The sequence below is a fragment of the Rousettus aegyptiacus genome, unplaced genomic scaffold, assembly GCF_014176215.1.
Source record: "Rousettus aegyptiacus isolate mRouAeg1 unplaced genomic scaffold, mRouAeg1.p scaffold_m13_p_15, whole genome shotgun sequence".
NCBI lineage: Eukaryota > Metazoa > Chordata > Mammalia > Chiroptera > Pteropodidae > Rousettus > Rousettus aegyptiacus.
In genome coordinates, this window is record NW_023416290.1 from 53,242,650 (window position 1) to 53,256,293 (window position 13,644).

Consider the following 13,644-nt stretch of genomic DNA (forward strand, 5'->3'; position numbering starts at 1 on the left):
GGGCCCTTCATCCCAGTCATGAGTGGGACTTAGATATTGGCCTACAAAATGGAAAAGCAGACGTTAAGGAGTACCGGGATTCCGAAGGGCACAGACTGCTCTGGTAGCAGCAGAGGAGGCCACCGCCCCTCCTTCAGACCCCTTTCATGAGGACCGTGGCCTGCCTTCTGCGACAGCTTCAGGACGGGCTCGTCTCGACGCGGGGGTGCAGTGTCGATGACCTCGGAGGCCCCTTTTCACCGCGGGAATCTGTGATGTGGAGTTCTTAAGTGCCGGCTTTGCTGGAGAGGAGAGAGAAAGAACGAAGGAAGAAGTGGAGGGGCCCGTCGCCCCACCCCGCCTCGCTGCACAGTTAGCTTGCGGTCCCAAACCTCTGCTTCCTGGGGCTGCGGGCTGGGTGTGTGGGAGGCGCTGAGCACCAGCTCGGCCGGCCTGGGGCTCCTGCAGCCAGCTCTGGGGATGGCTGAGTGCTGGCAGCCCCTTCCCCTGCCGCGGTGGCGGCTGGCCTGGGCAGACCTCCTCTCTGTCCGGTTAGTCAGCATCCTGCGACAAAGGGCAGAGGGGAGCCCGTGTTTCCGATGGCTCAGCCGCCCCTCAGAGCGAGTCCGTGCAGTGATTCTGAGGGTGACGTTGGCATTTGGGCCCCCAGCTCCATCCCCCGCAAGGGTGATCGTGGACAAGGCAGCTTTTCTAATGAGCAGCCTCTGCTTGCCCTGTAGGAGATGAAAGAGAATGGGTTAGAGTGGGTAATTTGGGGTTTTTCTGATGAAAGCAGTTGACATTTGTTTGGACCTCATGCATGCTACAGCATGGCCTTTCATCTCTGCTATCAAAGCCTGGCCCGTCTTTGGCCCACATCCGGGTGGGCAGCGCCACCAGAATTGAACTGGGCCAAAGGTAAAATCCAAAGGAAATGGCAGAATGACCCTCGAAGGCTGCGGGTGGGTGAGTGCAGGCAGCGGGCGAGTCCCGGCTGGAGGGGCTTCCGACGGCGTCAGGGTGCGAGTTGCTGCACCCCCCACTGTCCTAGAAAGGGCGTGCCCTTCGGAGCTGGGCTGGGCCGGCTGAATGTGACTGCTGGCTTCTCCACTTACTGAGTGAACACTGATTCTCTCCGCTCCGTGCCCTCATTCGTCCAAGGGCGTATCACTGCCAGCTCCTGCGGCCTTCACAACTGGTCTTATGTGCCGTCTGGACCCAGTGACCCCGGGGAATGTTCACTGCCCTCTAACCGAATGAATGAAATGGACCCATTGTGCTATAGGTACTAGATACTGAAACTAGGAATTTGAGTTATTCATGCACATTCCCATACAGTATCTGTCACGTAGTAGGTCCTCAGTATATGATGGGCAGATGGCTTAATAAAGAAAGGAAACTGCATACTGCATATGCCACCCGTATGGCTTGTCTAACTTTATAGCGGACGTTTGTGTGTGTGTGCGTGTGTGTGTGTGTGCATGCGTGCGTGCGTGCGTGTGCGCGCGTGTGTGTGTGTGTGTGTAGTGAGTAAGGTTACATAATTTCAGTCTCTGAAGCATGCTAGGTCTCACCTGCATTGGGAACAAAGTGAGAAATGCTTCAGACTTGATTTATTCGCGGAATCTCTGCTGCAGTCTTGTCTAACCAGCCACGAGATAAGTAGAATCCCCATTTGTAGCCAAGCGGCCACTTCTCTGTCCAGCCAGCCCTTGGATACCCCCACCGATGGGCACTCACTACCAACGGAAAGGTGTCGACGGGTCTGAAGCGATGAAGGTGGATGCCGTGTCCTCTCTGAGCCCCCTCCACTGTGTTAACCACCAACCTCGCTGTGAGGGGCGTGGGTTATGCCACTTAGCCTCCCCGAGCCTCTGTTTCCCCAGCTCTTAAGCACTGGTTAATGATGAAGTTCGATGAAATAACATACATCCAGCTCACGGGACGTGCCGAGTGCACGCTGGCACCCTCTGCCTCGTGACGTGGTTGCATAAGGAGGACAAGAATGTAACCGGCTCTTTACTTTTAAACAGGGGGCGGTGAAGCCTGAGGAGGCGCGTGTGTGTGCGTGCGTGCGTGTGTGTGTTTATTTTGTAAAGCCACCTGCTGCCGCACCTCCAGCAGTACCTGGGCTGTTGTAGAGCGTGCACTTTCTAGCACGACACCTTTTCAGCAGGTTGAGGAGCTAAACGTTCCTCTTTGACGCTGATTATTTCAAGAAATAGACAGGTGACTGACTTCAGCCTCACGGAAGCAGAGACTGTGGCAAGGACACGAGGCCTGGACCCTGGAGATTGGACGCCCGACCTCTGCTCCCCTTGGAAGAGTGTCTGGCCTCTGTTCGGGGCCGCACCCTCTCTGGGCCTCACCTGGTTCAGGTGTGGGGTGGCCTTTGCAGGCCCAACATTGTGGGCGTCCTCAGGGTCTCGAGGACGGTCAGGAAGTGGAAGGAAAGCCCCCGGGGCCTCACCTGTGAACCCGTCATCCTGTCCTCAGGCCCCCCCCCCTTCCTGCCGCACTGGCTGCCACGTTCCCCTGCGGTCTGGGAATTCCTCACTCTTGTGCCCTCTGGCAGGAGCGGCAGCAGGAGAGTGACTGCCGGCAGCACTTTCTGGCCCGTGGCTGGCATGAAGGAGCATCTTGAGACAGGGTTAAAGCCACACCTCCTGACCCGACACATCTGCCCTGACTCTGAGGCGCTCCCCCACCTCACTTCGTTTGTCCTCACCCCACGTGCTCCAGCCACACAGAAGTTACGGTCCTTCGTGTCTGCATTCCTGCAGACAGATTGCGCAGGGAAGCAAAAGTCTCCATAACATGGAAATATGCACCAATACACCCATCGCTCACGTCCAGCCCACCCACATCGACGATAATCAGGCATTCGCTGATTGCCAGACGTTGTAAACATCTGTCAGTTTAGGGCCAGAGCTGCGGAAACTCCTCACTGACCTCCGTTCGCCTCCCTTGCTGGATTAACCGTCGCTGCCCATTCTCCTTGTGCAGCAAACTGAGCAGGCTCCCGTGGGGCTGGTGGGCTACGAATGAGCCCCGTTTTCCAGGCTCAAAGCTTTCTTCTGCCCCTGACTAGCTGTGGGACCTTGGGCGAGTTAAGTAACCGCTCTGTGCCTGTATGCTGCGTCCGTAGAATTAGACCAATACCTACCTTCCGCTGCGATTAAATGAGCCAGTGCACGTAAAGGCTTAGGACAGTGTTTGCTGGCACGTGGGAAACACCTCTGAGATGGTAGCTGTTGATTTCGGTGTTCCTGGAAGGCTTTGTTAACTGTTACAGAAACTGATGAAAATGGAGTATGAAACGAGAGTCGTCGCTGGGAAACTGAGTTTGGCACTTTGGAAAGAGCAGATAACGTTGATTTGCTAACAAGTAGTCACCAAATCACTTAGGGGCAAAATTGCTGTAAAAAATAGAGGAAAAAGTTGTAAAACTGGGAGTGTGTAGTCCACATGGTTTGCAGAGGACTTTTGCACTATAGTTGGCCCTTGAAAAAAACGAGTTTGAACTGTGTGGGTCCACTTATATGTAGATTTTTTTTTTTCAATAAATACCTGACTCTGCATCCATCTGTGTCATTGTATATAGGAAACCTGGGCATCTGAGGATTTTGTTATCTGTAGGGGGTCAGGAACCAATCCCCCATGGACACCAGGGGTAGCTACGTTTTGGGGGAGTCAAGAGTTACATGTGGATTTTTGACTGCATGGGTAGTCAGCACCCGGATCCCCTCTGCTGCCCAAAGGTCAGCTGTACTGTGACGCAACGGAACTTGGAAATTACAGACGTCTAATCGCGAGCATTGATTTTGCAGTGAGGACAATTCGCATCCCCAGTCGGTGGGCCAAAAGGCACCCTGCCTTTTGATTGGCTAATAAATGTGTGGCTCTAATAAAGCAGTTACCTCTCTCCTGTTTACGGTCACCCACGTTCTCAGTGGCATGACAGTGGGGGAGTTGGGCCACAGGCTCGTTCTCTCCAGGGCAGATCCAGATGCCTCGCTCCGACTGCAGGGTTTCCTGACCCCGGCGAGTGTGCTGTGGGTGGGCTGCCTGAATGATGCACCCGGAGGCAGCGCCTCCTGTCTCTTCTGTGCCAGGCACTGATGGAGCACCTGACACTCCTGGGGTGGTACAGGGAGCGAAGAACACAGTGGACACAAATCCCTGCTCTCAGGGGGCCTGACTTCCTGACGGGAGGAAGGCGGCTGCGAATAGAACAGGAGGGTAAATGCTGGCGCTCTGTTGGAGAGGTGCAGGAAGGGACCCCGAGCCCGCTGCGGGGGGAGGGGGCGGGGCAAGGGGAGGATGTGGCTCTGGCCGAATCGGACCAGTCCATAGTGGAGAAGAAGAAGAAAAGATGGTGACCCCGCTCGCCAAATCAAAGGAAAGTGATTTAAAAGTCAAAAAAAATTCTGTGGGGCCTTGGGAAAAAATGAATGAAGCCCTGAAGGCCCTTTTAATGATGAGGTGTGAAGTTTTGGTTTTGTGAGAATGCGAGCAAAGAAAAAGCCTGGGCGTTCGATTCGTTCTTGGGCTTACCACTTGTAGCCTGGTTTAAAATGACGATCTCCAATTTAAGTATAAGACAGACCTGTTTTATATTTATAATTTATACATTATGCATTTATAACATAAGTAAAGGATAAATTATTTATGAATAGAAAATATTTCATATTTATAATTCTTTCTGTTTTCAAGGTGAAGTTAGCACAAGTGACGTGTGTGGCCCAGGATCACAGCCCCATGCGGGGTAGAGCTGGGCATCGAAGCCGGGGGTGGCGGTCTGTGTTTGCAAGGTAAAATGCCTCCCCGCCCCCCGCGGCAATGCATATCTGACTTACCTTACATATCTGGACCTTATCCTAAGTGGCTTTAAGTGGCCTTTTCGCTGGGCGAGTTCCAGGTCCCCGGGCTTCGCGCCCCTTTCCCTGGCCTTGTCTGCACCCCTCCAGGCTCCCTCCTTTCCTCTGCCGCTACACTCCTCAGGGATTGCTTTGTGGGTTTGGCACACCACGCAAAGAGAACCCCTGGGAAATGAGACCTCGCCCGTGTCCCCTAGCTCTGTGCCTCACGCACAGTAGGAAGAAGGAAGGGCCCATGGGCTAGGGCAGGGCCTCTCATCCTTCTTAACACCCCCCACCCCCCCACCTTTACTTCTGGACCTACCTGGTGAAAACGGAGGGGCGGGGCTTCCTCTAGTGAGTGAGGAGAGCCGCATGGAGATTCTGGTGCGGTTTCTTGAGCCAGAGTTACTTAGAGGCATCCCAGCCCCAAAAGGCATCCCGGGGGTCCCGGGAGAAGCATTAGACGCCACCTCCCCATGGCGCGCTGTACCAGCAGCAGTTTTGGGGAGCGTTTTGTAGTTTACAAGGAACATTTCCTCACTTTGTCTCGTTTATTCTCATTTGCCGATTAAGCCACCGAGGAGGGCTGGGTCAAGGGACCGGCATTGCCAGTGGTCACAGCCGAATGAGACTCTAGCTAGGAATCGGAAGCGGGTGACGGTCGCCTTCATCACCGCGGCAACAACGGCACGTGGTGCCAGGTGCCCTAAGAGTCGCCGCCTTATTTACTCGCGAGCAACCCCGTGAAGCAGGTGGGCCTTTCAATTGCCTTTTACGGTGGGGGAAACTGAGGCAGAGAATATTGAAGCTGGATGTGAGGCCTGAGAGTTGGGCCCCAAGGTCCGCCCTCGGCGTCCGGCGTTCGGGGGGGGGCCTGGCACCAGTGTGCAGGGACGATCACGAGGAGGGCAATTTGGGGGGCAGGCGGGGGGGGCGGGGTCCAGAGGCATTCGCCCGTCTACTTGTGTGCCTCTCGCTGCCTCAGTTTGGAGGCCCCCTCCTTTCAGTATGGCGGGGCCCCTGAAGGAAGGCCTCCCCCCACAGCACCCCGCTTTCTCAGTGAGCCCTCACAGCGCGTTAAGAGTGACGAGACCTGAGGCTTTTGGTGAAAAGGGCTATTTTGTCTTGCTCTGCGGGTGTGGGGACGAGGAGACTAAACACCAGAGGCCCCTCCAACCCGAAGGCACAGTGAGGAGGAGGAAGCCGCGGCCGGAGGCGGGGGGCGGGGGAAGGTGAGGCCAGGTCCTGGTGACTGTCAGGCGCCCGCTGGAGGTGCGTCCCTGTGCCGCACGATCAGCCGTCACCGCGGTGTTTCCCCATCAGGCTTCGCAAATGCGGGCTGAACATTAAACAAACAGTGACTGCTTTATAAATATTTAATTCCCACTGTTTAGGAACTGCTCCGGGCAGGAGACAAAATAAGTTTCTGGCTGTCCGCTGTGCGGCCCCTCTGTCATGGTGGCCGATGGCGAGGCGTTGGGGAGGTAGGGGGCCAGCAGAGCTTCTGAAAACCTCCGGCTTTCCACTGGCGGGGTCCTCCCTCTTTTGGGGTGTGTTTGGGGGACACAGGTCTGTGTGTGCATGGAGCCGTCCATGCTGAGCTCACTGTGTTCTAGAGGCCTCCAGTGGACATGTTCTGTGCCGTGGCTGGGATTCATCATGGGTTATGCGATTTTCCTCCCTTCCGATGACAGCAAAACTTTTTCTTTCTTCTAAATAACAGCTTGATTGAGATGTAATTCACTTACCCTACAAGTCACCCATTTCAAGTGTACAACTCCGTGGTTTTAATGGATTTGCGGAATTGTGCAACGATCACTGCCATCCATTTAAGAAATTGTTTATCACCCCAAAAACAAACCCCATAGCCATTAGCAGTCACCCCCTATTTCCCCCTACTCGCCCAGCCCGAGGAAACCGCTAATCTACTTCCCGTGCCCGTGGACGTTTGTTCTGGACATTTCACGTACGTGGACTCGTACTATACGTGGCTTGTTTCACTTAGCACAAGGTTTCCAAGTTTCGTCCATCCAACTTGTGGCATCTATCAAAACTCATTTCCTTTTTATGGCAGAGCGATATTCCATTGTGTGGATAGACCCTGTTTTGCTTATCCATTCATCCGCCGACAGACAGACATGGGAAGACAGCAAAGCTCTTTAGTTGACAAGTCGAGCTGCGGCTGATCCAGTATCATGTGATTAAGGCAAAACCCACCCCCAAATGAGAGTCCCCACCATTCTGGGAAAGGTCTAGAAGGTTAACTTTAAGCACGTGGTGGAGGTTAATCTGTGTATGGCTGACAAGCCACTCAGCTATTATTTAGCACTGACTGTATGCGTGCACTGTGGGAGACCCCCGTGGGTGGTGGGCAGTTCGTCGAAAGTATCTGATTGTAGAATCTCTTGAAGAGGCCGACACGTTTATCACAGGCTGCCCTGCTGGATATTCTTGGGCGGGGGAATAAGTTTGAGTTTTCGGCCCATTTCACCCGATTCCACGTGCTGACTCTCTTTAGGGGAAGGGGGCCGAGGAGCGACGTGGCCCCACGGCCCCCTGCTTGCTTCACCTCCCGCCAGATGAGAGTCTCTGGCCGTCGGCTCTGTCCCCAGGGTAGTGCCTTCCCCATCCTCTGTGTCCCTCACGGTCCCGGATGCTTCCGGCACTCATCTGAGTGGCTGACTCAGGCCTGGCCCCGTCTCTGGCTTCGGCGGCCTGACTTTGCAGGAAATGTTAGAAAACGGGGGCTGTTATCATTCCTGGTCACCCCCCTGTCAGCTGTTGTGACTAATTGTAGTGGATGCTGTCTGTGCCCGGCCTGAGGGCCCCGTTACTGGACTAGCACACTCACCAGCAGCTGCTAAAGTTTATGGAGCACCCCCCCCTTCTCTGCCTCATCCAGGAAGTTGCTCACTGCCCCCCGCCCCCCCCCCCCAATCTCCGCTGACTCAGGGGGTACAAAAGGCCAGCCCCCTTGCTTCCAAGTGGGGTGTACTCTCTGGTGTCATTCCGTGTGGGGATTGTGGGATCAGGCTGGGGCAGGTGTCCAGCTAAGACCACGTCCTTGCTGAACCCCTTCCTTGCCTGTCCTGTGTCCCTCCCTCCCTTTCTCCTGAACGGACGTCTCCAAAATTATGTAAACAAGGATTCCCACTGCGTGTAGGGAGCACAGCCTAAGATGCCATCGGGACCCAGTCCCTTTCCTGGGTCCCCTCTGTGGACGTTTAGGCTTGGATGTTCCCCGCTCCAGCTTCCTGGCTCGGCCTGCCTGGCTTGGGTGTTTTGTTTTGTTGGTTTTGGTCTCGAAGTCTTTTCAGGCTAATGGGACATTCAGAAAGGTCTGCGCTGAATCATAGCCTGGCATGCTTCCCGTCTTCCTCCCCTCCCACGCGCTTCGTTTCCTCTCTTCCCTCCCTCCCTTCATCCCCCACGAGCATCCTTTCCTGTGTCCATAACACCCTCAGCGGAAAGGAAGAAGACTTGGAAAGGCACATGGGAGGCTCACAGGCCCTGGTACCAGGCGGCCCTGGGGTCAAGTCCGAGCCCCGGCACTCAGTAACCCGGTGACCAGCCATCGCGACTTCTCTGGACTGGCAATCTCTGTTTCGAGGATCAGGACCACTCGGGTGGCTGATGTAGTACAGCGACTGGCATCTAGCCGGTGCTCGGTACTGAGAGGCTGCGAACACATCCCTGAGGACCCCTGGCTCCCTCACCCACTTAGGGCTTCAGCCCTGGGGTCTTCGCTATGTATTTTCTTTATGGGTTGCGCTTCTTTTTCTCTCTGAGCCCCGTCGAAGGCAGTGTTCAAACGACACCTCCTCCCAGAAGCCCTCCTGGATGCCCGACGGGCAGGATCATAGCCGTCGTTGCTGGGCGGTATAGCATCTGTGGGGTTCCCATCGCTGACTTCAGGAACACGCAGTGCGTGTGGAGCGTATGATGAAATAGGAGGGTCTGTCCGGAGTCAGACAGCCGAGCGCGGGGATCCTGCCCCGTGCGCCGGTAACTGCGCGGCCCGGGGCCAGGGAGCTGTGTCGACTGCCCCTTCGTAGGGCCGCATGCACGTGACGGGTGCCGTCAGCAGCGGGGTCGTGACACCTGGCCACCTGGCACTTCTGAATCGGCAGTTGGAAGCCTGCGCCAGTAACGGGACAAGCAGGTGGACTTAAGTAAACGCAGAGCTGCGTGAGTTAACATCGAGCTCAGGGTTACACGCTCTTGAAAGGTTTTGTGCGGGTTGGTGGGAGGATGGCCCGTCACCCCTCCGGTAACCTTACAAGGCCATCTCCGGCCACTTGTCGTCCATGTGCTTCCCCAGAGCTTGGGCCCAGACAGCTGAGTTAAGAGGGGGACAGGCAGGACCATCGTGTCCCCCAGAATTGGAGCCGGAGCTCGATTCTGAAACGCGATCGTGGCATTCAAGGGTCAGCCGCGGAAGGGTCCACTGTTAACCATGGCTCCCGCTGCCGTCGCCGGAGGCGGCGCCATGGGCAGGCGGGAGGCAGCGGGCACCTCCAGCCTTCCATCTCCCTCGGGCCTGCCTCTGTCTCTGGTGCTCCCTTACGCCCCTTTGAAGGGACACAGTGCTGCTCACAGCCTGGCCCACTGCGGTGGCTGCGGACAGGGGTGGAGAATAAGCCTGTGTCCGAGGCAGCCCTCCAAATCCAGCAGGGCCGGGCTGACCTTTAAATAGACGGGCTCCGGGCCACTCAGTTCCTGGAAGTTTGAAGAAAGTCAGCCTTTCAAGTGATGCGACTTGCAACCTCAGGAAAGATCCCTGTGTTTGCAGAAGCCGTAATTGCCGCTTGCGCGCTCCATCCTATGTGGCCGTGCAGCCGGCGGGAGCCGGCATGCCAGGGTTGGGAGGGGAAAATCCTCAAGCATTTTAATATCCCCCTTCTTAGAAGCAAGATAAACATACGTATTGTACTTTGTGACAGAGATGGGGGTGGGGGGGGGAGAGGGAGGACCTGGCATTGCATGAAAGCTCTTTTTAAGCTGAACTCTGAGGTTTTAATTAAAAAAATATATATAATTTTTTTTTTTTTTATTTGTAAGCAAAGCTAGTATGAGCGAATGATGCCAGCGTGAACTCGGCTGTGTAGGAAGCGTGGTCTCTCCCTGAGTTATAAACTATACTCCACCATCGTCCCCGGCCCGATGAGAAATGACCGGGGGACAGCTGTCATCACGGTTGACCTAGATGAATCGCTTGTGTCTTAGGAGACCTTGCCGCTAACTCTCACTTTGTAATTATGCCAAAAAAAAAAAAAAAAAGTTAATGAAGTTGCATAACATGAAAATATCAGACACACACACTCTGAGGGACATGCTTTAAAATCGTTGCCCCGTGATCTTCAGAAGTGTCGAGGCCGTGAGCGTTAAGGAGCGGTTCCGGACTGTCCCTCCGTTTTTCGGATGTGACGGCCAGCCTTGTTATGGACAGTTGGCGACACTCGAATGGGGTGTGAAAACGGGGTGTTAGATGTGAGTCGCCTGTCAGGGTCTGCGTCCTCAGTTCGCTGGTGGAATGTGGTTCTAGGGAGAATTTCTGGCTCTGGGAGACACACGCCCAGGTATTTGGGGCCGTGGGGCATCCGCTGGCCACTTGCTCCCACACCATGTGGAGAAGAAGGACTTGCACTGTGTTCTCGACTTTTCTTTAAATTTGTGACTTAAAAAAATTACGTACTTAAAACGTTAACGAGTCATAACTGCGTGCTGGTGGATGTTAGGTAGGGTTACTGCGGTGATCAGTTTGCAAAATATGCATTTGTCGAATCGTTATGTTGTACACCTGAAACTAATATGATGTTATAGCGTCAATTATACCTCAATAAAAAGGAACTCTAAACAAGATAATATTAGCAACAATAAAAGTTGAACTAGCCATCCAATGAGGGGGGAGAAACTCCTTTAGTGGAGGGGAAATTGGACCTGGGCTTGAATTCGGACCCTTTGAACGCGCTTTATAGTCAGAGGACTTAACCTCTCTGCGCCTCAGTTCGCTCGTCTTTCCCCATAAAGGGCGCGCGTGCCGGAGATGGTGTCTTCCTCGAGCGGTGACTCAGTGAGCGTGGGTCCCCGGCAGGCACCTGCAGGATTCTCCACTCCTGGCGCCTGCCCAGGGACCTGCACCCCACATGCTCAGGGCAATGGATGGGTTCACAGACCCCACGGAGCACCGAGCCCCTCCGGCGGCTCCTCTCTGCCTTGATCACGGCATCGTGGGCCGTGACGTGCCATTCAAATTGGAATGAATTTTAAGATCGTGCGAAACTCTGCTAGTATCGTCCTACCTCTCCCGCAAGAACTTAGCGTTTCTTATTTCCATGTCTCCCTCCTTGGCCGGCCGCTTCCAGGGAGGCCTGTGACCGCTTTTTTTTTTTTCTCCCTAGGGTGCCGGGGGTAGGTGACCGCTCTGCTCCTCCTTCATGCAGACATGAGCCCCTGTTCAGACTCTGCTATAGGCCCCGGGACCCTTCATTGTACTTACTGTCTTGTTACCTGCTTTGGGGCGGAAGGTGCAGCATGGTGTTCCTCCCCGGTTGGCACCCCGCTAGGCACGCCATCGACAGCTTACTTGGTGTGAAGCACCATGTGAGTCTGATCGCAGCTTATCCTCAGCAACCTTGGGATGCGGGTGCAGGTATTTCCCTGTTTTGCAGATAAGGCAGCTGAGGCACAGAGCAGCGAAACAACTTGCCCCGATCACACAGCAGGTGGTGGGCATGGAGGCCAGTGGCCTGGCTGCTGAGCCCAGGCCTTGCCACTGAGCAGCAGACGAGAGCTGATCAGAGCTGCTGAGACTCGGAGTCGATTTGACTCTTAGCACCGAGCTAAGCAGGACTCGGGTCCAGACCTCTCTCCTCCACCCTAATAAAGCCAGTGTTTATGCAGGGGAGAGGTGCTCGTCAGACGCTTTTGCCAATCCCCAAATACGGCCATGGCCAGAACTCGAGGGGGAGCCTGCTCTGTAAGGCCCTCGACGGGCCCCCAGACAATGCCACTTCCTCGCCTGGCGGTGTGTGACTGTCTCACATGGGTTACTCATTTCCTCTGGAAAACTTGGCAGGGCCACTGCGGCCCCATTCCTCCTGCCACATCCCTGCACTTCCTCTGCCGAACGGGCCACATTCCCGAGACGCCACCGCGGAGGGCCCGGCCCTTCGGCCGCGGCCCATCGGGGCTGTTTGTGGGGAGACACAGGAGGAGCAGGGCCTGCGTCCTTGCTGGGAGTGCCCCGTGCCCACAGCCCACGTGTCAGAATTCCAGCGGCAAGTTGGGGTCCCGCCACAGGTGTTAGCCGACGGGGGGTGCAGGCGGGCAGCTCGGGCCATGTTTCACACCACCCCCATTCCCAACAGGTGTACGCAGCACCGCAGATCTATCTGGTGCAGGCTCCTCCTTCCTCCTGGCAGGGGGATCAATGGAGGGATGAGGAAGAGCTGGGTCATCTCTCCCAAGGGGCGGGAACAGTGTGGGACGGACAAAAACGTTTGTCGCGTGTGACCTGTTTGTAAGACTTCGAAGGTGAGTGCCGAAGGGAGTCATCCTCTCCTCCCGGCACCGGCACCGGCGTCATCAGCCTCCTCGCAGAGGGGGCTGAGCCCCAGGCTGCTCGGGCACGTGGACTCCAATGCAGTTTAAGCGGGCGACTGTCTGCAGACAACTTACCTGACGAGCATCAAGCACTTGGGTTCACTAGCCCTGAGACGGCCACCGTCCAGAGCGGCTGTGCTTATGACCCTTGGTTCTAGAGGAGGAAGTAGTGCTTCCAAAGGGGCGAGGCGCCTTTTCCCAGGTCACAGACCTGGTAAATGTCAGAGCCACATTTAAACCTGGGGGCCCTGCGTGCAGACCAGCTGGGGACGGCGAGCTGTGGGTGACTGTGGCGCAGAGCGGGGGTTCCCGGTGCAGGTTACTTAGACTTGCTGAACTTCAGCTTTCTTCTCTGTAAACTGGGCTGGTGATGCTCCTCAGCCCCAGGTGACTGTGCGCGTATCGAAGTCAGGTCACCGGTAGGGAGTTATAGGACAGGAGTGGCAACCGCATGTGCTCTGGCGACCTTGTCTGTTTTGGTCATCCTGGTTTGACAGCCGGGGCGGCTCACAGGGAGCTGAATGTGTGTGGGTGCCGTGGGCCCAGGAAGGGGGGGGGCAGTTGGCTGGGCGACGGTGGCCGAGGTCCCGAGTGCAGGGGTCCTGAGATGCGCACCGGCGGGCGGTGCTTTCTGCGGGCAGGACGGAGCCCTGACGTGCCCAGGCTGGGCCTCTGCTCGGAGCCGGGGCGCTCCCCACCCCGCCGGGCGCCGCTGCTTCTCTTTGATGGTCTTTCTCAGAAATGAGGAAGGCTGTGCCGGGCGTGGCCTCCGACTTCCTATGGCTGCCCCGATGCTGTGCACGCGGAACCTGGCTCCGAACCTGGCTCGCTGTCAGGTCTGCGTCTCTTTCCGGCCTTCGGTGCAGGCCGGGTCCCCACGCCCTGGCCTTGGAGACGTCCCTCCCCTCCCCAAAGAGTGTCGTCCTCAAAGGCCCCAGCTGGCGGTGAGCACAGCTGAGTGCCCGCAGCCTCGGGCAAGGCTGCTTCCTCTCCCGCTTCCGTGCGAGTGGGTGGCTCATGTCACCTTTCGAGCGGAGCCTCACCCGGAACGAAGCCTCAGCAGGTCTTTGCTTCACAACCCCGCCTGAGGACAGAGCCTGCTTTGTGACCTGGCTCGGCTCCTGTCTCTGCAGGCCCCTGCCCTGTGGAATAGCCCGTGCCTCCTGGACAACCTGGTTGCCTTTGGTTGGATTCTCTA

General features: G+C 56.1%; 1 long non-coding RNA gene across 50 annotated transcripts in view; it reads left to right on the plus strand.

The window, feature by feature from the left end:
• LOC107506203 overlaps nt 1–13,644 on the plus strand; it is a 579,061-nt gene that overhangs the window by 68,659 nt on the left and 496,758 nt on the right. The window contains exons 3-4 of one of the 50 annotated variants that reach the window (XR_004954759.1): nt 4,696–4,793; nt 5,415–5,593. The exons of the other annotated variants lie outside the window; for them this stretch is intronic. This is a non-coding gene — a long non-coding RNA (uncharacterized LOC107506203). The remainder of the gene's footprint in view (nt 1–4,695; nt 4,794–5,414; nt 5,594–13,644) is intronic. 50 annotated transcript variants of the gene reach the window in all.